The 24,856-nt window shown below is 37.1% G+C and overlaps 1 pseudogene; it reads right to left on the bottom strand.

The window, feature by feature from the left end:
- Positions 1–1,099: 1,099 nt before the first annotated feature.
- On the bottom strand, positions 1,100–23,029 carry LOC132113219 (multiple PDZ domain protein-like; annotated as a pseudogene).
- Between the last annotated feature and the right edge of the window lie 1,827 nt (positions 23,030–24,856).

The raw sequence follows: 24,856 nt of genomic DNA on the forward strand, positions 1-24,856 counted from the left end.
TGAACAAGACAACATCATAAATCTGTCCAGATCCCAGTGCTAGCCAGTCTGAAGCAAGCCTTTGTTTCTCAGTTTATTAACTTTTTTGTTGAGAGTTTTGTGTTCTGAGTTAAGTTTTGCTTCAACGCTGTGTCTGTGTCCGCATCTTCAGCCAACAGACAACCATTGGCTTCCCAAGACATCACTTCAACGACTACTGAACTTCCAGACAATCAACAAACTTGAGAAACCCCTTTCTGCATTGAGGACAACAAGGGAACCCCTAAACAAGAAACATAAGTACCTCCAGATTCAGAGATTTTCTGAATTAAATTTCAAAAGGGCTGGCTGGTTAAGCACACACAATAAAAATCTCCATATAAAAATCAGTCACCTTTTTGATCTTTGAACTGCCATGGCAGAATTGTGACCCAGTCACTTCCCATTTACATAATAACAAAAGAATACTTAAGTTTTTGGTTTGCCAAGAATATTGGGGACCACAAACGAATGACAAATTATACACATAATTATGTTATTTAAAAATAGAGAAAAATCTGCATAGTGGACAAACCCAAAAACATTATTTATAAAAAGGTGATTACAGAGACGCAATTAGAAAGTATGAAGTCATTGTTTTTCTTTCTTTCAAATCATTAAAAAACCGTACACTGTAAAAATGATTTTACATTAAATTTTTAAGTAGAAATGTACTCCAATATTCTGTTTTACTTACAATTTGGAAAAATAATTTTAGTAGTAAAAGAAAGAAAGATTATTATTTCAGTAATTCTACAAAAATCATGTTTAATTAAATGTGTCAATGGCTCTTTCTTTAAGCAATTTCTAAGTTAAAACTGATTCTAAGCCTATGTTAGTTTATTTGTTTAAGGATTTACTGGGATATCGTGAAATTTATTTTCACTCAAGCTGCTAGCAAATTTCACAAATAATTACAAAGAAATGCCAAAGTACACATTGAATAATAATAAAAAAAAATTAAGGAATTTTAAGTATTTTTTTATTTTAATTTTTTTTTTTTATGTTTACAATATTTTTTACAGAGTACTTGGTGACTAAAAGTTCTTCTAATTAGAAGATGAAGCGTAAAGGGGTTACTCACAATGACTTGGCTGCAGATGCCGAGTTCATTCTTCCACTTCTGCATTAGCTGCTGTTCCTCCTCAGAGCTCAGCTTCACAGGACCTGAGAGAGACATGACAGCATCACCCGCCGCTCTCTGCGAGTCGATTCGCTTATATCAGTGGTGAAATGGCAAACGTCTCTGACTGTTAGGTCTTTCTGGAGCTCTGATGAGTGAAGCGGTGCAGCGTTTTCCTCTGGAGTGAGAAACACTGTCTCATCTAGACAGAAAAACACAGGGGCTTCAGGGATGTGCGAGTCTCTCTTTACATAATAACAGGCTTCATGGGACTGTGATGAAAGGATGAGTGAGATTTTGACTCTAAATATGGTGCGGCGGCTGACACATGCACACAAAGGATCTACTGAACTAAAGTTAGGTCTCAGCTCCGGCTTAACGTTTCTGTTGTAATATCTTTAAGTATTCTCTCTGTCTTCAGGATAAGATTTAAAAAAGACCCTTGGATTTTCTCAAACACGCAGAACACAAGACAGTAAGGAATTTCGATTTTTCAGATCTTTCTTTTGCATCATCGTGTGAACAGATTGCCAAAGTTATTATTGCACATAATCACACAAAAATAAATGCAAATTTGATGAATGCATTTCCAGGTTGATAAATTAACACCACTCATATGTGGAGAAATGTGACCAATTTTATTGTGGAATGATGCCTAATATTTCACGCAGTGTTATTATTAAAATATATTACAAATAATTTCTGTTAATTAAAATAAATTAAATAAACTATAAATGTTAAATGAAAAAGAAATGTTGCATTTGCAACTAATTGGAATAAATTCAATTCACTTAAAGCATTAAAAATAAAAAATAAAGCAAAATAGAAATAAAAAAACTCATTAAATTTTCAGACTGAGATTAAATGACGAATGAAAAGTGAATATATATTTATGTTAGGATCTTCACCAGGATCTTTTTATTTTATTGCATAAGTGTTCATAAATATAAACATCAGTATGAAGAGCAGTGAAGTTTTAGTTCTGAGAACAAACAATGTTTTAATAAATGTGTACAAAATATTAAGTCATTATAGTGTGGGTGAGGTTTTTGCATAACTTTATTAGCATTGAGCTCAGTAGTTGCACATTTTTGTCTCAGTTTCTTTACTTTCACATCAAATATCTCTGAGCTTTTGGTTTGGTAGAAAACTGAAGAAAGACTTTTAAGTTTCTGTGTGTAGTTGGCAACCATTTTCAACACACGTCTCACCTAAACTGTGCTGTAAACCTCACAACAATTCATCAAACAGGTTCACAGGTTCAAGGCTGCTCTGATTCACACTGAAGCTGCAGTCATTTCATTAAACTTTGCAGTTCAATAATCACACTAGGCCACACTGTGCAATATTCTAACAATGCTAATCATGTTAACAACATGCTAATCAGGGTTGCAACATGCTAATATCATAAATATGCTAGCAACCTTCTAGCAATATTCTATCATGTTAGAAACCATGCTAATATTATGTTAAAATGCTAACAACATGCTAATCATGCTATCAAGAAGCTAACAACATGTTAGAAACGTGTTAATCATGTTTAAATATGTAACATTTATTTACATTAACATTTATTCATTTAGCAGACGCTTTTATCCTAAGTGACTTACAAATGAGGACAGTGGAAGCAATCAAAAACAACAAAAAGAGCAATGATATATAAGTGCTATAACAAGTCTCAGTTAGCTTAACACAGTACATGTAGCAAGGGCTTTTAAATAATACAATAAATAAAAAAGAAAACAGATAGAATAAAAAAAAAGAATAGAGCAAGCTGTTAGAGGTCTTATATATATATATATATATATATATATATATATATATATATATATATATATATACAGTACAGACCAAAAGTTTGGACACACCTTCTCATTCAAAGAGTTTTCTTTATTTTCATGACTATGAAAATTGTAGAGTCACACTGAAGGCATCAAGGGCTATTTGAGCAAGAAGGAGAGTGATGGGGTGCTGCGCCAGATGACCTGGCCTCCACAGTCACCGGACCTGAACCCAATCGAGATGGTTTAGGGGTGAGCTGGACCGCAGACAGAAGGCAAAAGGGCCAACAAGTGCTAAGCATCTCTCGGGGAACTCCTTCAAGACTGTTGGAAGACCATTTCAGGTGACTACCTCTTGAAGCTCATCAAGAGAATGCCAAGAGTGTGCAAAGCAGTAATCATAGCAAAAGGTGGCTACTTTGAAGAACCTACAATATGACATATTTTCAGTTGTTTCACACTTTTTTGTTATGTATATAATTCCATATATAATTCTACATGTGTTAATTTATAGTTTTGATGCCTTCAGTATGAACCTACAATTTTCATAGTCATGAAAATAAAGAAAACTCTTTGAATGAGAAGGTGTCCAAACTTTTGGTCTGCACTGTGTATATATATATATATATATTAGGTGTGTAACGGTACTTGTATTCGTACCGGACCGTTTCGGTACAGGGCTTTCGGTACGGTGCACGTGTGTACCGAATGACGGAATGCAATATTTTGTTTGCAGAACATATACATTTTCGTGTTTCCAAACGAACATATTAAGTGGCGGAAGTCTCCGCCTTTAGCGCAAATCCCACCCTGCAGCTGATTCTAAGGCCGGTGACACACTGGCTGCGTGGCTTCTTTGCTGCGTGCCAGAAGCGTGGTGGCTGCTTTCCGTTTTCTGTGTCTTTACACACCAGAATCGTTCCTGACGCGGCGCTGGCGCGCTGCTGCTGCTGTAGGTGACATAGAGGGAGGCCGCCGAAAAACCAAGGTCTTGTCTTCATGACAACAATATAAACATTTTTTTACACACCTACTGATAAAGGACACCGTCAACAGTATTGGCGGCAAAAAAGACCATGTTTGACAGGTGCAATATTTGAAAATCTATAATAATTTATTTTATTTTTTAAATTCGCTTATATCTGAATTTATGCCAACCTATAGACTTTCAAATATCAAAATGTCATGAATTAATATGTATTTGTGTACAAAATGACATATAAACATATTTTCCTAGTATATTTTGCCTTGAAACTAGGGCTGTGAATCTTTGGCAAGGCAGCGATTCGATTCGATTACGATTCATAGGTTTTCGATTCGATTCAAGAACGATTTTTGCAAATTTAGAACGATTCAATTCGATTCGATTCACAATTAAATTCGATTCGATTCGATTATAACGATTCAATTCTGCATTCTTTAAGTGCTTTCACGAGATTATTTAAATGCTTCTACTAAATTCTTTAAATGCTTAGTCAGGGGGCAAATTACAGTAGCATTTATGGTTAGAGAACCATAGGTTAAAAAAAAAAAAAACTTTTGTCCATTGTTAAATGATAGTTTAATGATGCGACATGGCATACGTAAAAATGTATGTAAGCCAAGTTTTTAAAAAAGAGCTTAAAGAGTATTATGTATAAGCTAACATTTTGTCACACCAGGCGCGTAGCCATAATTTCAGAAGTGACAGAAATGTCAAATACAATCATTTTATGTATGTAGCCTATAATAATAATAATAATAATAATAATAATTATTATTATTATTATTTTATTTTTTTACAAGGAATTATCTTCTTTTTTAATTACTTTTAATTAGCTGTAATAAATCAAATACACTGCTGGACAATAATCAATCATTTGTAATCGATATTTTTTTCCTAATGGCAATTTTATGATTGTTTTATATACTAGGCTACATTTAAATAGCAATTATTTAAATGTTCTGCACAGAATAAGGTAGAAAATATACTTTATAGTTTCTGTACTGTAATAAATGTCAATTAGCACTGCATCATTCATAAATTGTTTGTGGGTTTCATCAGTTCATTCTGCTTTTATTCAGTGTAGCTGCAGATATAGCCTGGCACGTCTTTGAGAGCGAGATCGCTTCTCTTTCAGTGTGAAAACGTCTTCATCTCTATTTAACTTTTCCTCTCCATCAGCGAATGATTCTGAGAGAAAACGTGCCAGATGTCTGTTTGCTAATGAAACAAACGCTACTTTCATGCATATTATCAGATAAATCTTGCGCTCTTATTTCAAGGTCGTTGTTAATGCTGTGGTTAATTTTAAAAGTTTCCTTCGTATATTCGGTTCATCCGCATTGTTTAAACACATTTATAATTCAATGGAACTGTGCGTATGATTTAGACACTTACATTTCTGCTCCGTCCATGCAATAAAAACAGCTGTCGACGGCTCCGGTAACTCCGTCGGTAAGATGCAGAGAGCCATTGACAAACTACAGAAAAGTAAAACTACTTCACGTTAGCATTACTGGCCTCGAGTCCTATAGATCACACGTCAGCTGCGTCAGAGACGAACGGAGCACGAGCGCAATCCTGTGACAGTCTCAGTCGGTAAACAGTGGAGCGCGTGAAGGACAGATAAGAGGCACGATTCACGAACACTCTTCAAGGTCTCCATTAATTTGTGCATGTAGTAATTTAATGTGTATACATTTTGAAAGCATTGAATCGCTATAGAAATCGGGATTCATTCGATTCTGAGCATTTTGAATCGATTAATGTCCAAGATCGGCGATTCACGATTCAAAAATCATGTTTCCAGATCGATGCATATGAATCGACAGGGTTTGTAATCGATGCATCGAGAAAACGAGTGAATCGTTACACCCCTACTTGAAATGCGCATCTCACGCAGCCAGTCTGCATGCTCTAACCTGTTAACAGGTATGTTAACATATGTTTATATGTCATTTTGTACACAAATACATATTAATTCATGACACTTTGATGTTTGAATGTCTATAGGTTGACATAAATTCAGATATAAATGTAATTTGAAAAAAAAAAAAGAATAATTATCGATTTTCAAATATTGCACCTGTCAAACATAGTCTATTTTGCCGTCAATACTGTTGATGGTGTCCTTTATCAGTAGGCTTTATATTTATGCTCAACATGAAGTATAGATATTGTTGTCATGAAGACAAGAGCCTGATCTGTCGGTGGTCTCCCTGTCACCTACAGCAGGAGCAGCGCGCCAGCGCCGCGTCAGAGGGTCAGGCATGGTTCTGGTGAAGCAGGCCTACAAGCTGGGATTGGTAATGCTGCACTGTAATCATAGTTATTAATTTATATTTTTCATTATATTTTATTATATGATATTGGTTTGAGACTGAGAGTATTTTATTTAGTGGAGAACTTTGCAGCAGTATTTTATTTCTTATTCTTTTTTTATTTTATATATATTTTATTAAAAGGTATTTTTTTTTTAAAAGTGTATAGTAATAAACAACCTGCAGTTTAATGTTTGCTTTTCTTTCCCTTACTGTACCGAAAATTAACCGAACCGTGACTTTAAAACCGAGGTACGTACCGAACCGTGATTTTTGCGTACCGTTACAACCCTAATTATATATATATATACACACACACACATACACAATTGCATAATAAATGAAAAGAAAATAGAATACAAAAAGATTAAAAAAGAAGTTAGATTTTTTTAAGAATAGAATTGGAATAGTGAGTGCAGGGGTGAAAATCTCATCTAAATGTTGGGGGGGGGGGGAAAAACATAACATTTCTCACGAGCAAGTTTTGAAGGGGAAACAAATAAACAGGCAAAATTGTACTTAAGAATATGTGTACAGAGAGGAAAGCCTTACTATTGCATGGAGACCGTTCCATTATCCTTCTTCTCAAAGTTTCTTTCTGGTTCAATGAAAAATCTGACTAAATTGACGAAAACATTCTTCAAAACAATTTTTTTTTGCAATGTTTTTGAAGCTGTTTAAACAATCAAGCCACCAAAATACAATGGAATTTGAACTTAACTTCAACTTTTATTTATTTATATAGCACATTTAATAGCAATGTTGTTGCTTCACAGTTATAATTAAAACATGCATATATAAAAACATTTGCCATGCCTAGCAAAATGAAGGCATACACACTCACATAACTGTATAGTAGGATCGGTATAGACGTGAAAGACAGGGAAAAAAAAAAAAAAAAAAAAATTTTATCACGTCAATGACTGATTTGTTCAAAAAGTGGATTCATTCAGTTAGGAAACACCTCCTCATTGTGTTTCCCAAAGACGCAATTATTGCTGTTACTGCCGTAGTTTAGTTTTCAACTTTATTCGTTGGTGAAAGAGCTAAAACAGGCAATATGGTGCCTAAAATGCACTTAATATTAACTTTTTGTTTATTCAATTTTTATAAAAATCTAAATCACATGTGTTATGCTAATATCTGGAGAACAACTGCACTCTTAGTATGATGTTATATTAGATTAACTATATTAAATGAAATAAACCGACCAGTGGCGGCTCGTGGATTTTAATATAGAGGAGTTAAACTAATTGTATTGGTCTGGGGATCCCTGCCGATTGTTATTATTATTATTATTATTATTTATGAACCACTTTAAAATGGCTTGTTGGCAGCTTTTAGTCAGAAACCATAAAGAAAATATATTCAATATCGCTACTCATTATAAATACTTGGTAAATTATCAGCCCAGCCGCTCCGGGAGAAACCATATACTGTATAAAAACAGGTTCAAACTAGTAGCATCTAATTTATGTCTCTATGATGGTTGGTTGATATTCCAGAAGGGAGGCTAGCCTCCTCTATGATGTTACTTAACTCAGCACTCCTCAGCGCTGAAAGAGAACACACGATGCTGATTGGTTCCCCTGGCCTCCCCCTCCCCTTCTCTTTCACTTAGCGGTTGTAATAACATCAGCAGATTCGGCACACTTGCGATAGAAAAGCGGAGCTTTCATGTAATGGTATTACAACTGTGAAATTACAAACAAAAATATATACATTCTGAGACATGAACTGAAATGAATAGTGAATTTTATTAACATTAAATCTTCCTCATTTTCACCTTAAAATTTGGGGGAAACTGTGCCTCCCCTTCCTCACCCGATGAGCCGCCACTGAAACCGACTAAATCATAGTGAACGCGGGAAAATCTAAATGCGCACCCGCACTAATCTAATCTAACGTACAAGACTTGTATATGCGTACACTATGGGTGTGTGTAAGAGGTTATTAAACAAGCTAGGTAAACGCCTGTATAAAACGCCTGTTATAATCGCTAACAGCGCAGACTACATCGATGACAAGTAAATTGGTACACAATAATATTTTTTTGGACACGATTTATTAATGACTCAGCATCATCTATATTAAAGAGAAAATAATCACGTCATCCGATGTTTAATGTGAATAAAGTAAGCTAGACTTATGGTGTTCCACAACAATTAAAACCCGTTGGTTTTCTCGCACCGGACTGTGTGTGTGTGTGTGTGTGTGTGTGTGTGTCGGTGGTGGTGAGGTAAAAGGGGAGCAGGCAGTGGACCAAAGCAATGTGAGGCAAAGCAGGGGGAACTCGAGATGATTAAAACTTTTTTTGTTGTTGCTCAGTTTGCATTTGTATTGTTTTACTACTTACACAATTAGTTTAAATATATATCATTATATTATTTATAATACACATATTTCAATTATATTTTAGGGGGAGACAACCCTCAGACAGGGGGGTCCGGACCCCCCCGACCCCCCCGCGATTTCTGCCTATGAGTGAGTGTTAAAGTTAGAGGGTCAAATAAAGATGGAAGAGATGTGTTTTAAGCCGATTCTTGAAGATGGCTAAGGACTCAGCTGTCCGGATTGAGTTGGGGAGGTCATTCCTCCAGGAGGGAACATTTAATTTAAAAGTCCGTAAAAGTGACTTTGAGCTTCTTTGGGATGGCACAATCAAGTGACGTTCACTTGCAGAACGCAAGCTTCTAGAGGGCACATAAGTCTGAAGTAATACATTTAGGTAAATGGGTGCAGAGCCAGTGGTAGTTTTGTAGGCAAACATCAATGCCTTGAATTTTATGTTAGCAATGCTAATCATGTTAGAAACATCACTAAAATGCTAACAATATGCTAATCATACTAACAATGTGTTAGCAACAAGCTAATAATGTTAATACATGTCAGCTAGCTATCTACCTATTTATCAATTTACATTTTCAAACTTAACTGTTTTAAACTTCAAGCTTTTACAACTATTTCAAACTTTCTAGCTAGGCTTTCTCAAGCAAACTAATTGTCTTGATGATGTTTTTTTTGTCTAGTTTAAAGTGTTATCTTCGTAATAAGTACTCTTTTCACTGTACACTAAAACAAAGCAAACTTTATTTATACAACAAACCTTTCAGACTGATTTTGTGAACACAGATTTTGTGTCACATCGATATGCAGCAAATCATAAAACTACAGGTGCATCTTTCATTTTACTAAAAAAGCAAACTTTCTTATATTCTAGATTCATTAAACACAAACTTAAATATTTCAAGAGTTTTTTTTATTTTAATTTTGATGGTTACATTTAGGAAAAGTACGAATTCAGTATCTCAAAAAATGTCAATATTCCATTTTGAGCTTGATTAGTTTGATTATTTTTAGTATAAATACCAAATACCTCTTGGGTTAGTTTAGAACATGCAACCACAATTATGTGAAAGAATACTGACTTGACAGTTGTCCAGAAGACAATCATCAACACCCTCCACAAGGGCAAGCCACAGAGGATCATTGCTGAAAGGGCTGCTGTTCACAGAGTGCTGTATCAAAATATATTAATAGAAAGTTGACTGGAAGGAAAAGGTGTGGTAGCAAAAGGTGCCAAAGCAACAGGGATGAACAGGGCCTTAGGAAGATTGTCAGGAAAAGCTTATGCAAGAACTTGGGAGAGATTCACAAGTAGTGGACTGAAGCCTGAGTCAGCGCATCAGGAGTCACCACACTCAGATGTCTTCAGGAAAAGAGCTACAGCTGTCACATTCCTAGAGCCAAGCCACTCCTGAACCAGAAAAAAAACAAAACATCAGAAGCATCTCACCTGGGGTAAGGAGTAAAAAGAACTGGACTGTTGCTCAGAAAATTTAGCATTTTATTTGGAAATCAAGGTCTGGAGTCTGGAGGAAGACTGGAGAGGCACAGAATCCATGCTGCTCGAAGTCCAGTGCGAAGTTTCTGAAGTCAGAGATGATTTGGGTGCCATGACGTCAGCTGGTGTTGGTCCAAAGTCAATGCAGCCATCTACCAGGAGATTTTGGAGTACTTTATTCTACCATCTGCTGACAAGCTTTATGGAGATGCTGATTCTATTTTGCAGAAGGACTTTTGCACCTGCCCACAGTGCCAAAACCACTTCCACGTGGTTTGCTGATGATGATATTACTGTGCTTGATTGGCCAGCCAACTCACCTGACCTGAACTTCACAGAGAATCTATGGGGTATTGTGAAGAGCAAGATAAGTAACATCTGACAAACAATACAGAGGAGCTGAAGGCCACTATCAAAGCAATCTGGGCTTCAATAACGCCTCAGCAGTGCCACAGGCTGATCGCCTTCATGCCACACGCACTGAAGCAGCAATTCATACAAAAGAGCCCCAACCAAGTATTGAGTTCATCATTAAGACTGCTTAGGAGATCTTGAACATTTCTGTTTTGTAAATCTTTTTTTGATTGATCTTTTCAGAAAATGTTCACCTTTTTTGAGATACTGAAACTTTTAATTTTCCTAAGCTGCAAGTCGTAACCATCAGAATTAAAACAAAAAAACTCTTGAAACATTTCAGTTCGAATGCAATGAATCTAGAATATAAGAAAGTTTGCTTTTTTTTCACTTAAATTTCTTGAAAAAATCAAAGTTTTTACATAATATATGTATGTGTACGGTGTATATTTATTATCTATATATAAACACACACATGAATGTATATATTTAAGAAAAATGTTATATTTGTATATTAAATACATATTATAAATATAAATATATATTTTATATAAATTATATAAATATAAATAAATACATGTAAATATTTTCAAAATATATACTGCATGTGTGTGTATTTATATATACATAATAAATGTATAGGCCACGACTTCATAAGCATAAATGGCTGCCAACTGCTCTGGGTGTGTGTTCACAGTGTGTGTGTGTGTGTGTGTGTGTGTGTGTGTGTGTGTGTTCACTGATGTGTGTGTGCACTTTGGATGGGTTAAATGCATAGCATGAATTCTGAGTATGAGTCTGAGTAATTGACTGTATGTCACTTTACTTTCACTTTCACTTTTAATATACACAGTACACACACATATATTATGTAAACAAAAACTTTTATTTTGGATGCGATTATTCGCGATTAATTGTTTGACAGCACTTACAATAACCTTAAGTCTGTTCAGTCTGCATATCAGATCTGCTTATTCATATAATTGACTGTCTGATATACAGCTCACCTGATGTTTTGTCCCCCACATACCCCGCGATGGTGATGCCTAAACCCTGAGCATTCTTCATCAAGCTCACATCGAAAGCATCCTGTTCCTCTTCCTCAAAACCCTGACAGCAGACACAAACACAGATTATTACACAATAACAAGAACATTGACATAACCATCTTTTTAAATATGGTTTGAAACAAACTAATACCACAAAACATAATTCATCATATCTATTGCTAATTCTCAAGTGCTGTTGTTTTACTACCATGTCATTAAAGATCAGCAGCCAGTAGCAACAAACTCATTAGGGTAAGAAAACATTCCCTTGTAATTATTATTCCTAGCTTAATGGGTTTGTCGCACTGGCCTCAGGCTTTCGTTAGACTGATATTGAGGACTTAATGCAATGATTAGTAATTAAAATAATATTCTCAAGAAGACATTTAATGTTATTAGAGAAAGGCAATATTAAGAAACATCTGCAATATTTCCTAATAAATTGCAACTTTTCATTTTAGAATTTGGGCATAGGAAGACATGTCAAAAATTGCAACATCCATTCAAACCAAAGTATAGTAGATAAATGAATGGAAATCCACTCTTATATTCACTTAATTGTGCTATTCTGATAAAAAAATAAATTAATATGATATCTATATTGATACAACAGTTCTTTCTGGTCCTCAAATCTGATAACATTCAAGTGATATCATAACTCCAACCATTTCACTGCTTCTTCCCTGCTTGCTGTATTTCTCACAGCAGGTGTCATGGCGGATGATTTTTGCATAAAAGAAAAGTCTATAATTTTGACCCATACAATGTGAATTGTTGGCTATTACTACAAATATACCTGTGTTACTTATGACTGGTTTTGTGGTCCAGGGTCACATACATAGAGAGAGAGAGTAAATACTTGGTAGCTTTGGAACTGACTACCACTTTTGTTACAGGAATAGTTCACTCAAAATGAAATTTGCTGAAAATGCTGTAAAAGTGGTCTTGTCTGAATCAGGAGATTCAGTCCAACAGCCCAAAACAGCTCTAAACAAATATTTGTGCAGATTCTGATTTGAGAGACCAAAGGATATAGACTTTTACACTGTAGAAAGCATTATTATGGATAATGGACTCTCATTCTGATGGTACCCATTCACTACAGAGGATCTATTGGTGAGCAAGCAATGGAATTCTACATTTCTCCAAATCTGATGAAGAAACAAACTCAACTACAGTACAATCTTGGATGACCTGTGGGTGCTTACATTTTCAGCACATTTTCATTTTTGGGTGAACTGTTCATTTAAGACAGCATGGTTATCAGTCAATGCAGTCGATCTCAAAAGAGAAAAATGTGTACAGCAATGTGGCACATGTGCAGCTGAACCTGTTGCTCAGTGACGGTCGGCAGGGTGGCAGGAGCGGGCGTAGCATCATCCGCCGTCCCGCGACTGATGAGGAGTCAATGTTTACACATTGTTTCAAAACTTGAGCAACCTGCTCACTGCTCAGACCAAACAGATCTGTATCACCGATCCGCAGGACGTGATCCCCACTTCGCAAGCGACCATCCCAGAACCAGTGAGAGAGACTGTGAACTTCTGTTATTTTCATAAACAGATTTTATGACATTTGTCTGGGGTGGTGCTGGCGCAGTGGATAAGACACATGCCTTTGGTGTGAGAGACCTGGGTTCGAATCCACTGTGAGACACCAATGTGTCCCTGAGCAAGACACTTAACCCCTAGTTGCTCCAGAGGCGTGCGACCTCTGACATATATAGCAATTGTAAGTTGCTTTGGATAAAAGCGTCAGCTAAATGTCTTCAATGTTTTTATTCCTGGGTTGAATTGACTTCAGTTTTGTTTTTTTAGGGCTGTCAGGTGATTTTTCTTTTCTTTTTTTTAATTCTAATTAATTAGATGATATGCAGATTAACTAAACTAATTAATCACAAATTAAATGCACATCGATTTTAACTGAGCAATTACCCCACAAAGGATCATTTGAAGTCATTGTGTTAAATGAGAAAAGCATTGAATAGACATTACAAAAAGTAGCTTTAGAAAGAAACATTTTGATTCAACATTGCATAAATTATCATAGTAATTTGGTATTAATGTTTTGTTAATTGAATATTGAAATATGAAATTAATTAAAAAAATTAAATTATACTCTAAATATGAAACGTTTAACTGCCAGTCTTAATGAGTGAGTGAGTCATTCAACCAATTCATTCAAATCGCTGATTCATTCAGAAACGAGTCTTTATGAACGAGTCACTGAATCATTCGCTCACTCTGTTTAAAATATGTGGATTCATTCAGTTACAAAACTGTGCTGTGTTTTGCTCATAGACGCACAACATTTCTGGGGCTGGCTTTGTACATAACAAAGAAATTGAGAAAAAAAAAGATTAACAATATTGTATAAATGTAACACAATACTAACTTCTTGTTTATTGAACTATTCCATAAAATCAGTATCACATTTGCAATTGTGCAGATATTAAGGAAAAATAGAACTCTTGCTTTTGTGATATTGCTAAATTATATCATATGACATAAATACAGTAGGAGACAAAAACCCATACAGGGGCATTTTTTTACTCATATCTCAAATTTTATGGGGATATAATTGCATTTATAGCCTACATCACACAGTCAGTCATCCTGCATCATGTTTGTCAGTAACTGTGACACAGAGATGATGCTTTATTTAAAATTAATTGCACCAAATGAAATTGACTGCCCTATTATTTTTCTTGTCTTTAAAAAGTGAAGTGACATTCAGCCAAGTACAGTGACCCATACTCAGAATTTGTGCTCTGCATTTAACCCATCCGAAATGCACACACACAGAGCAGTGAACACACACACACACACAGTGAACACACACCCGGAGCAGTGGGCAGCCATTTATGCTGCGGCGCCCGGGGAGCAGTTGGGGGTTCGATGCCTTGCTCAAGGGCACCTTGCTCAAGGGCACCTAAGTCGTGGTATTGAAGGTGGAGAGAGAACTGTACATGCACTCCCCCAACCCACAATTCCTGCCGGCCCGGGACTCGAACTCACAACCTTTCGATTGGGAGTCCGACTCTCTAACCGTTAGGCCACGACTTCCCACTTAAGGTTGAGCAGTGAAGAACAGGTCAGAGGGCGGGCATACAGACAGACAGAAAGACCACCAATGGTAACAGAACAGTGCATAAAAATGTCAAAAGTGCACTTACCTGGTCAGCGATGCCTCCAGGCAGAATGGTTCTGACGATAATGCCGGTGGTTTTACCACCAACAATCCCGAAGCCCAAACCGGTTCCATCGTTCACCAGCTCGATCGTCTCCAGTGGGTCTATAATGGCACAAGCACACACTAAAGGGGTAATAATTTTTTTTTTAAAAGCATATTAAAATGCAAGTTCATGGTTTTTGCATTCATGGCGGATTGATCGGTTTCTGAAAAATACAAGTTAGAAATGTAACAGTGATTATTGCCAGCTAACATCAGATTGCCATAAATCCAGTGGATGTCGCAATTGTTTTTAAAACGCTTAAAACACTAGGGGAACATTCTGTTTTACATTTTTGCAACATTATGAGAATGTTGCTTTTGAATGTTGTCTGAACATTCCGAAACAAGTGGTAACATTTAAAAATGAATGTTCCACTGACATAGCTGGAGGAACATTTGTTGCTAATGCTCTGAGAATGTTCCATGTTAGCTGGGATCAAAAAACAGCATGTGACGCAGCCAGCCCTATGGGAGCATGACCCCTGTTCTACCTCTTTCGAAAACATCTCATAAATAATACATGTTGTTCAAGCGACCATAAAATGGCAGTCAGTTGACTGTTGTATTCATCACTCAAGTCCTAATCCGTGCATCCAGTGGATGACCAATATCAATCGTGTCCTGAAGGCAACTCAACCACATGAAGGCAGACGACCACACTGCTTCAGCAAAGACATCCGTGAGAGAGACTCCTTTAGGACACAGTTACTCTGATGGAATGACACACCAGCAGACACGAATGAAGACTATCATGTATCACACATGCATTACAGATCACCTCCCGTGTTCCCATGCTAGCTGATGGTGCTATTCAATGTAGTCTGGATTCCAAAATGTACACCACAGAGCCAGTCTCATTTGTCATTTAGTGTGGCCGTTAAAAACCTCCAAAAACTTTTTAGTAGGGATGAAATCATTTATCAGTGACTTCAATTAGTGTTTTCAGACTTTCAGTGTCTATTTCGTACACAAAACATGGATAAACTACAACAGGTAAACACAGTGCTGGATCTCAGTCTTTTAGTTTGTGCTTCTTCTGTTGATCCATGAACATTACTTCACATTATTTGTACAGTAGCACCTGTCATTCAATAATCACACTAGGCTTTGAGCTTTGTTACTTTTAATAGGAAACCAAGTCTCAGCTTTCAAATTCTGTCAATTCTGTCAACAATACTCTTTACAGTGGCTAATAGATCACTGTAGCACCTCTTTTTTCAGTTTCGTTCATCGGTCAAGCGCATCCTGATTTTTTTCGGTTTCAGCCCACAATTTTCATTTTGGTGCATCATTAGTAAATGTAGTATAAAGATGTCCGAAAAATGATGGCATGGCAACAAAATCAGGTCAAAACTACATTCTTTTGGAGTTCGAAACAGTTTGCCAGTTTGAAGTCCCATTACTCTGTGGTGGTTAGATAGCTTTGAGAGAGCAGGGTGGGGCACCACAAATCTCAACACATTAGAGACAACTTTTTAAAATAAAGACTATTATTGTTTTTTACTCCTATCAACTTTGAGTGCTTTATCCTGTTCACAGATGTTAGAAAAAATAACTTTGAAGTTGAAACAAACTGCAAGATCTCTGATCCCAAATGGAGAACAGCAGGGGGTCGTATCCTTTTATAAAGGGGCTGTGTCACATCTCTATTATGTCTCGCTCCCCACTAAGCACAGCAGGAATATTCACATGAAACAAAACTTTTATACCACTTTCAACACAACTTTTGTCATTCAAGTCATGTAACCTTCCAAAAATGATTCGCTTATTTGCCATGAATAGAAGCAGACACTGCTGGGTTGGACCAATTATTTTTATTGTGAAGGTTTTTGAAAGAAGTCTCTTCTGCTCACCAAACCAGCAATTATTTAATAAAAAAATGTGAATTATTATTACAGTTAAAAAATAACTGTTTTCTTTATGGAGATAAGTTAAAATGTAATTTCTGTGATCAAAGCTTAAATTTCAACATCATTCCTCCAGTCTTCAGTGTCACATGATCTTCAAAAATCAATCTAATATACTGATTTGCTGCTAAAGAAACATTTCTGATTATTATTAGTCGAAAACAGCTGCCCAATATTTTTGTGGAAACTTGTGATACACTACCATTCAACAACACTGAGTGAGAAAGAAAGAAAGAAAGAAAGAAAGAAAAAAAGTTTTATTTAGCACTAATGCATTAAACTGGCCAAAAGCGACAGTAAAGACATTTTTGATCTGACTCGTTAATAATCTGATAGAAATAAATGTTGTTATTTTTTTAACTTTATATTCATCAAAGAATTCGGAAGTACAAACAAATTGTTTCCACAAAAATGTTAATCAGAACGAATATTTTTAAACATGGATAATAATCAGAAATGTTTCTTGAGCAGCAAATCAGCATAGCTTATTAGAATATTAGAATGAAACTAAATGAAATCATGGGATCGGAAATCGAGCCCGATCACGTGGTTTCAGACTCGATGGAATCGGACGTTACCTCCCGATCAGGACTCGGATATATATAATAAAAGGTGTGAATAAATATAAATTTAAACTCAAAGAGACAAAATTCAGACCCAGAATAAGGTGAGATGAACATCACGGAGCGCTAAACACTCCTGCAGTGTGTGTGTTGTGTGTGTATGTGTGTCAAGTCAAGTCAAGTCACCTTTATTTATATAGTGCTTTAAACAAAATACATTGCGTCAAAGCAACTGAACAACATTCATTAGGAAAACAGTGTCAATAATGCAAAATGACAGTTAAAGGCAGTTCATCATTGAATTCAGTGATGTCATCTCTGTTCAGTTAAATAGTGTCTGTGCATTCATTTGCAATCAAGTCAACGATATCGCTGTAGATGAAGTGACCCCAACTAAGCAAGCCAGAGGCGACAGCGGCAAGGAACCGAAACTCCATCGGTGACAGAATGGAGAAAAAAACCTTGGGAGAAACCAGGCTCAGTTGGGGGTCCAGTTCTCCTCTGACCAGACGAAACCAGTAGTTCAATTCCAACAGTGTGTGAGTGTGTGTGTGTGTGTGTGTTTCATTCATACTCGACGCCAGAGGGCGCTCTCACACAGAAAGTCATATCAGGAAATTTCTAATATGGACAAAAGCGTCCAGCTATTGCTGTATGAAAACAGTTGTTTTCACAGAAAAACAGAAACTTTTGGACACACAAAGACATTGAAGATTACGACAATATATGGTTTTTCAAGTCATCTCCTGCAGGTGATAAATAAAGTATATGAACAATGCTATGCTGATTGACATAGCATTACAGTATAGAAACTATTCTGCCTTATTATTTGATAAAAAGTTTTTGTAGTATATAAACAAATCATTATTGTTTGTTTTTGTCCAGCAGTTATAGATTTCTAAGCCAATTAAAAGCTAAGTCGCCTATACTACCAGTCAGAATTTTTAGAACAGTAAGCTTGTTAATGTGTTTTAAAGAAGTCTCGTCTGTTCACCAAGCCTGCATTTATTTGATCCAAAGTACAGCAAAACAGTTCAATTTTGATAATATGTTTACAAGCCTATTTAAAATAGCTGTTTTCTATTTGAATATATTTCAAAATGTAATTTATTAAACATCCTGGATCTGTTTTTTCGCTCTTCTTTATTCTTTTTTTATGTATTATATAAGTATCGGATCGGGACTCGGCATCGGTAGATACTCAAAATCAAATGACTCGGAACTCAAGGGCAAAAAAACCTAATCGGGACATCCCTAGTTGATATGCGCAATAGTTTATATGTGTGTGTGTGTCTGTGCTGTGTCTCACTGCACTGGAATGAGTTGAAAGTGTGCTGGCAGCACTGGGAGTCCTGGACACCACGGGGCTGGAGAGCTGCGGGACGGGCCCATGGGCGACAGTGAGGCTCACGCAGTCCGACGCTCGCTGCAGGAGAACGATGGTCTGCTGGTGACTGACACTCTGATCCAACGGCTGACCGTTAATCGCCAGTATCTGATCTCCCTCCTTTAGCTTTCCATCGCTGGAATAGAGAAACATACATTTAACAATCAAATCAAGATCAGCTCACAATCACTACATAGCAAAGAGTGTCAAGCTTGCAGATAATACGCTACCAGTCAAAAGTTTTTGAATAGTACGATTTTTAGTGTTCTTTAAAGATGTCCTGTAAAGTACTATTTTCATTTGTTTGCAATTAACATGCAAATAAGTGTCTGAAAACATTACTTTCGGTTCACACTTAAGTGTATTTATATAAGTACATTTCCCTAATAATTGCTCTTTTTAAAAGTCTGCTAAAATGTAATTCTCTTTCACAAGGAAAGGACAAAATTACCAACAAATACATAAATAACAATGTGAATGATGACCTAATGGCTGAGCTAAGAATGATTATGCAACACCGTTTTGTAGTACAGTGTAAGATATAGCTATATTTGTATGGCACATAACGAGCAGGCAGAAATGTGCTCTCACAAAGACACACCAAACTGATAAAAAGCACTAACATGTCAGCAAACTAGCTTCAGCAGGGACTTTGAGCAGGAAAGAGCTGACGTGACATGAACTGGTGACACATTTGTGATTAAAAGGGAAGAAATGAGAATTGCAGCAGATCTTTAAAATATGAGTCATCTTTATTATTAAAATGGGAATGAACTAGAGGAGTTGTGTGTACAAATCCCTGATCATCTGACTGGATGAGTGTGTGTTTACTTCATTTACGATACTTGTGAGGGCCAAATGTCCTCACTTATATGGAGAGACACTTTGACAACCCTCTACTGTGACATGTGACTGGTCCCCAAATAGTTAAAAAGACTTATCTGATGTAAATCTAGTGTTCTGCAGATGTTTCTGGGGTAGGTTTAGGGGGTATAAAATATCATTAACCTGACAGAAAATCAGTGGAAGGCTAGCAATGTCCTCACTAAAACAGTGAAACAATTGTGTGTGTGTGTGTGTGTGTGTGTGTGTGTGTGTGTGTGTGTGTGTGTGTGTTCTGACCTGCATGCCACACTTCCAGCATGTATCTCCTGAATGAAGATGCAAGTTCTCCACGGTTCTCACTACGCAAGCCAACAACACTGAAGCCCAAACCACCTGATAGCGGCTTCAGCAGGTCGATTTGAGTCACGTACCGACCCTACACACACACACACACACACACACACACACACACACACACACACACACACACACAGAGCAACAACATCATATACAGTCACAATCACACAGCTTTCTGGGTTTGTGCTAGGAAAGTGAACTTCTAAATGTGTGTTTTCTCATTGACGATTTAAAAGCCATATGAGAGTTAAACATTGATTAGCAAAGATTTAAATGATCTAGAATCAGAGATGCCCAAACAAGAGCTGGTGGGACAAAGTTAGCCCCTGATGCCCTTTGATTTAGCCCAGCATGTCATATCAGGAGTGGGGGGGAAACAGGAGAAAATGCCACTGAAGAATACTGTAATCTCTATTTTATATTTTTAACATTAAAATTTTTTTATAATATAGAGAATATAACTGAATCGGATTGGATGAATAATAGGACGATAGATCAAACAATGGATGGATGGAACAACTGAATGATAGATTGAACGATGGAATGATGGACGAATGGATAAATAGATATATGGATGGATGGATGGATGTTGTGTGTCACCTGAGCCATGGAGCGGATGATGTGTTTGTACTCTTCAGATGAAGGTTGTCCACTGAGCTGAGCTGAGAATCCTTCAGATCAGGCTTAATATACGGAGTCTGAGAGAAAGAGTGACAGAAAACAGCCCAAATTACTCCTCGCTCTGTGTGTTCCAAGCATTCGGCTTCTTTCACTGAGCCTGTAAATATATAAACAGCCCTGAAAGAGCGTGGAAAACTCATTTGTTTTGATCATTTCGGGTGATAATTTGTCCTCCCAGCCATCTGCGCACACATGTTTTTCATTACATCCAGGAGCTGCTTAATTAACTTTTTATTTCCCTCCCCAACTCGAGCACACACTCCTGATGAAGTACAGACCATTTCACATCAATTCCCACGGCAAAACGTGCCCCAAAAAAGCATCTCTCTGTGCGAAAAATAACAAGCACTTCACATTGCAGTGTGTAAAGACATTTCCTTAAAACATTTGCTGTTTGTTTGAATTTAATTGCTTATTAAACCATATTCTTTCAGGCTCAGTTTCACCGATCTGCACTCCAGTGATTTACAGCTCTGTCCTTGCTGTCATCAGTGTTTGTGAGTCTATTCCACATGAATATCTCATGTGTTGGTGACTCATTAAAGGAATAGTTCAGCCAAAATTGAGAACTCTGTCATTTATTATTTATCCACCCATCAAGTTGGAAAAACAAAATGAAATATCGGCCAAAATGAGTTGAAAAATACTGGCATATTAGATATTGGCAAAAATCCAATATTGTGCATCCCTATGCCTTACTATGGTAGTCAATGGCTTCCGTCAACTGTTTGGTTTCCAGCATTCTTCAAAATGTGTTTTCTTTTGTGGTTAACAGTAGAAAGAAACTCATACAGGTTTGGAACAACATCAGGGAGAGTAAATGATGACAGAATTGTAATTTTTTGGGTGAACTGTCTCTTTAACAAACTATGTCAGGTTCTGGAGGTTTTTTGTGGCTCTTCTGCACATGAACGGCCGCTCTTCACACTTTGCAGTAAACACTAATGTTCATAAACGTCTCCCAGAGGCTCTTCAGATTAACAGCCGCAGACTCCAGGCTCGGTTTCTGATCGTGCACAAGCTTTGAATGCACTCTAAACTATGTCAGCTCTGCGAGAGTGTGTATTTGTTAGTCTTCTCATGTAAGAAGATTAGGCCTCCAGTTTGGCTCGTCCGCGTTTCAAAAATGACTTCTGCTCCACTTCACACATGATCTCATGTCTCTCTCTCTCTCTCTCTCTGCATTCTGGTAACTATAGCAACACAGACAAAGCCAGACGCAAGCAGTTGTCATAAACAACCCTGCAGGATAGTGTGGACCGAAAGAAACTTCTCAGGTTATTAAAGGTGTTTGCTAAAGCAATTGCGATGTTTACCTTTGCCTAAGTAACAAACTTCTTATTAGAATCTGCATAGAAAAAATCTGCTCTGCTTCATGTTTGTCTCCCCTTGTGAAAAAGCCACAAAAGGCCTATTTCTCTCATTTATTGTTCACAAATCTGTCTAAATCTGTGTTAGTGAGCACTTCTCCTTTGCTGAGATAATCCATCCACCTCACAGGTGTGGCATATCAAGATGCTGTTTAGACAGCATGATTATTGCACAGGTGTGTCTTAGGCTGGCCACAATAACAGGCCACTCTAAAATGTGCTGTTTTATCACACCACACAATGCCACAGATGTCGCAAGTTTTGAGGGAGCGTGTTATTGGCATGCTGACTGCAGGTATGTCCACCAGAGCTGTTGCCTGTGAATTGAATGTTCATTTCTCTACCATAAGCCGTCTCTAAATGTGTTTCTGAGAATTTGGCAGTACATCCAACAGGCCTCACAACCACAGGTGTGTAACCACACCAGCCCAGGACTTCCACATCCAGCATCTTCACCTCCAAGATCATCTGAGACCAGCCACCCGGACAGCTGCTGCAACAATCGGTTTGCATAACCAAAGAATTTCTGCACAAACTGTCAGAATCCATCTCAGGGAGCTCATCTGCTGCTCGTCGTCTTCATCGGGGTCTCGACCTGACTGCAGTTCGTCATCATAACCGACGGTGTTTTCTTCACAGATGAATCCCGGTTTTCACTGTACAGGGCAGATGGCAGACAGCGTGTATGGCGCTGTGTGGGTGAGCGATTTGCTGATGTCAACATTGTATATCGAGTGGCCCATGGTGGCAGTGGGATTATGGCATGGGCAAGTCTATGTTATGAACAACGAACACAGGTGCATTTTATTGATGTCATTTTGAAAGCACCGAGATACCGTGACGAGATCCTGAGGCCCATTGTTGTACCATTCATCCACACGATCACCTAATGTTGCAGCATGATAATGCACGGGCCCATGTTGTAAGGATCTGTACACAATTCCTGGAAGCTAAAAACATCCCAGTTCTTGCATGGCTAGCGTACTCACGGGATATGTCACCCATTGAGCATGTTTGGGATGCTCTGGATCTGCGTATATTACAGCGTGTTCCAGTTCCTGCCAATATCCAGCAACTTCACATAGCCATTGAAGAGTAGTGGACCAACATCCCATGGGCCACAATCAACAACCTGATCAACTCTATACAGTAAATCTGCACATTTTAGAGTGGCCTTTTATTGTGGCCAGCCTAAGGCACACCTGTGCAATAATCGTGCTGTCTAATCAACATCTTGATATGTCACACCTGTGAGGTGGATGGATTATCTCAGCAAAGGAGAAGTGCTCACTAACACAGATTTAGACAGATTTTAGACAGATTTGTGTACACAGAAAAAGTCTTAGATCATTGAGTTCAGCCCATGGAAAATGGGGGCAAAAACAACATTTTGCGTGTATAATTTTGTTCAGTGTGTAACTGTAATTAAACATTTGATGAAGCTGCAATTTAGTACATTTTAAATATATTAACTGTAAATAATATATCAATACAATACTAAATCAATCAGAGTCATCAGCTCTGTTCTATACGAGTCCATAACTTTTAGACTGACATTAGATGGTTTCCTTCTTCCACACGGGCTGTTAACAGCGTTCCGCTCTGCAGTGCATAAGTATGTGAGTGAAGAGAGCGCGAGGCAAGGCCGCTGGGGATCTGGTAATCTCCATTCCTCTGTTCCAGCATAACTCGCATACTTCAGACCGCACGGCTGCTGGTGCCAAACTCTCCATGAACACACAGAGCTCAAAAACCCCCAAATCTGCCCAACCAGCGAAGCTTCTCCCTAAATAATTAAGCTGTGCCTTACTTATGAATATTTTCCAGTATTTGCATTGTTTGTTATTCAAATAATCACGTAATCTCAATCAGCTCAGATCAGGGCAGCAATGATTCAAAGAAGACTGTTAAAACAAATGACTGAATAATCAACTGAGACTCAAATCTTAAGATGTCAGCATGTCTGAAATGACCAAAGACACGAGGCAGCATTCTTTTCTATATATACATATATATTTCTGGGATTACATACATATATATATATTTCTATCTTTTGCTTATGTACGCCAGTAAAGAATATCAGTTTTAAATTTGTAAGCATTTACAGTCTCTTCTGCTCACTGTACATATTTGATCCAAAGTACAATAACTGCAGTAAAAAAAAAAAAAAAAATTTGCCATTTCAAATAACTGCTTTCTACGTGAATATATTGTAAAATGTAATTTATTTCTTTGATGGAAAGCTGTATTTTCAGCATCATTACTCCAGTCTTCAGTGTCACATGATTCTTCAGAAATCATTCTAAGATGCTGATTTGCTGCTCAATTATTAACAATGATACTTTCAACATTCAAAATGCTCAAAAGAACAGCATTTATTTGAAATAAAATCTTTTGAAACATTATACAAGTGTTTACCGTCACTTTTTTATGGATTTCATTTAGTAATGACCCCAAACTTTTGAACAGTAGTGGATGTAATACACATTTCAAACAGTAATATGCTACATTTTTGTCACATAACTTCATGCATGTTGTATGTTGTCACCATGTTAAGAGATAGTTCACCCAAAGCAGTTGCTGGTACCCACTGATTTTTATTTTCATTCTATGGAAGTCAATGGGTACCGCCAAATGTCTGGTTACCAACATTCTTCAAAATATGTCCTTTCATGCTCACCAGAAGAAAGTAAGTCATACAGGTTTGGAACGACATGAGGATGAGTAAATGAAAGAACTGTACTTTTTGGGTGAACTCTCTCTTTAAATTCAAGTTTCATGAACAAATCTGGAATGAGGGTGCGTTTCCTAAAAGCAACTATGGTTGCACGTTCCGTCTTTACCAATAGAGTTGCAACCATAGTTGCTTTTTGGAAATGGCACCCCTGTCTGATTTGTGAATAAATCATTTAGCTTGATTTGTAAACCAATTACTCAGTCCATTCCACCAATGAGCACTTCTCAAACTATTTGCCCTTTTAAAGGGTTTTTTTGCGCCTGTCCTTATATGAATATTCTTTGAAATTTCTACATGGAGGGTAAATAAATCAATTTATTCTT

The sequence above is a fragment of the Carassius carassius genome, chromosome 3 (assembly GCF_963082965.1).
Source record: "Carassius carassius chromosome 3, fCarCar2.1, whole genome shotgun sequence".
Classification (NCBI taxonomy): domain Eukaryota; kingdom Metazoa; phylum Chordata; class Actinopteri; order Cypriniformes; family Cyprinidae; genus Carassius; species Carassius carassius.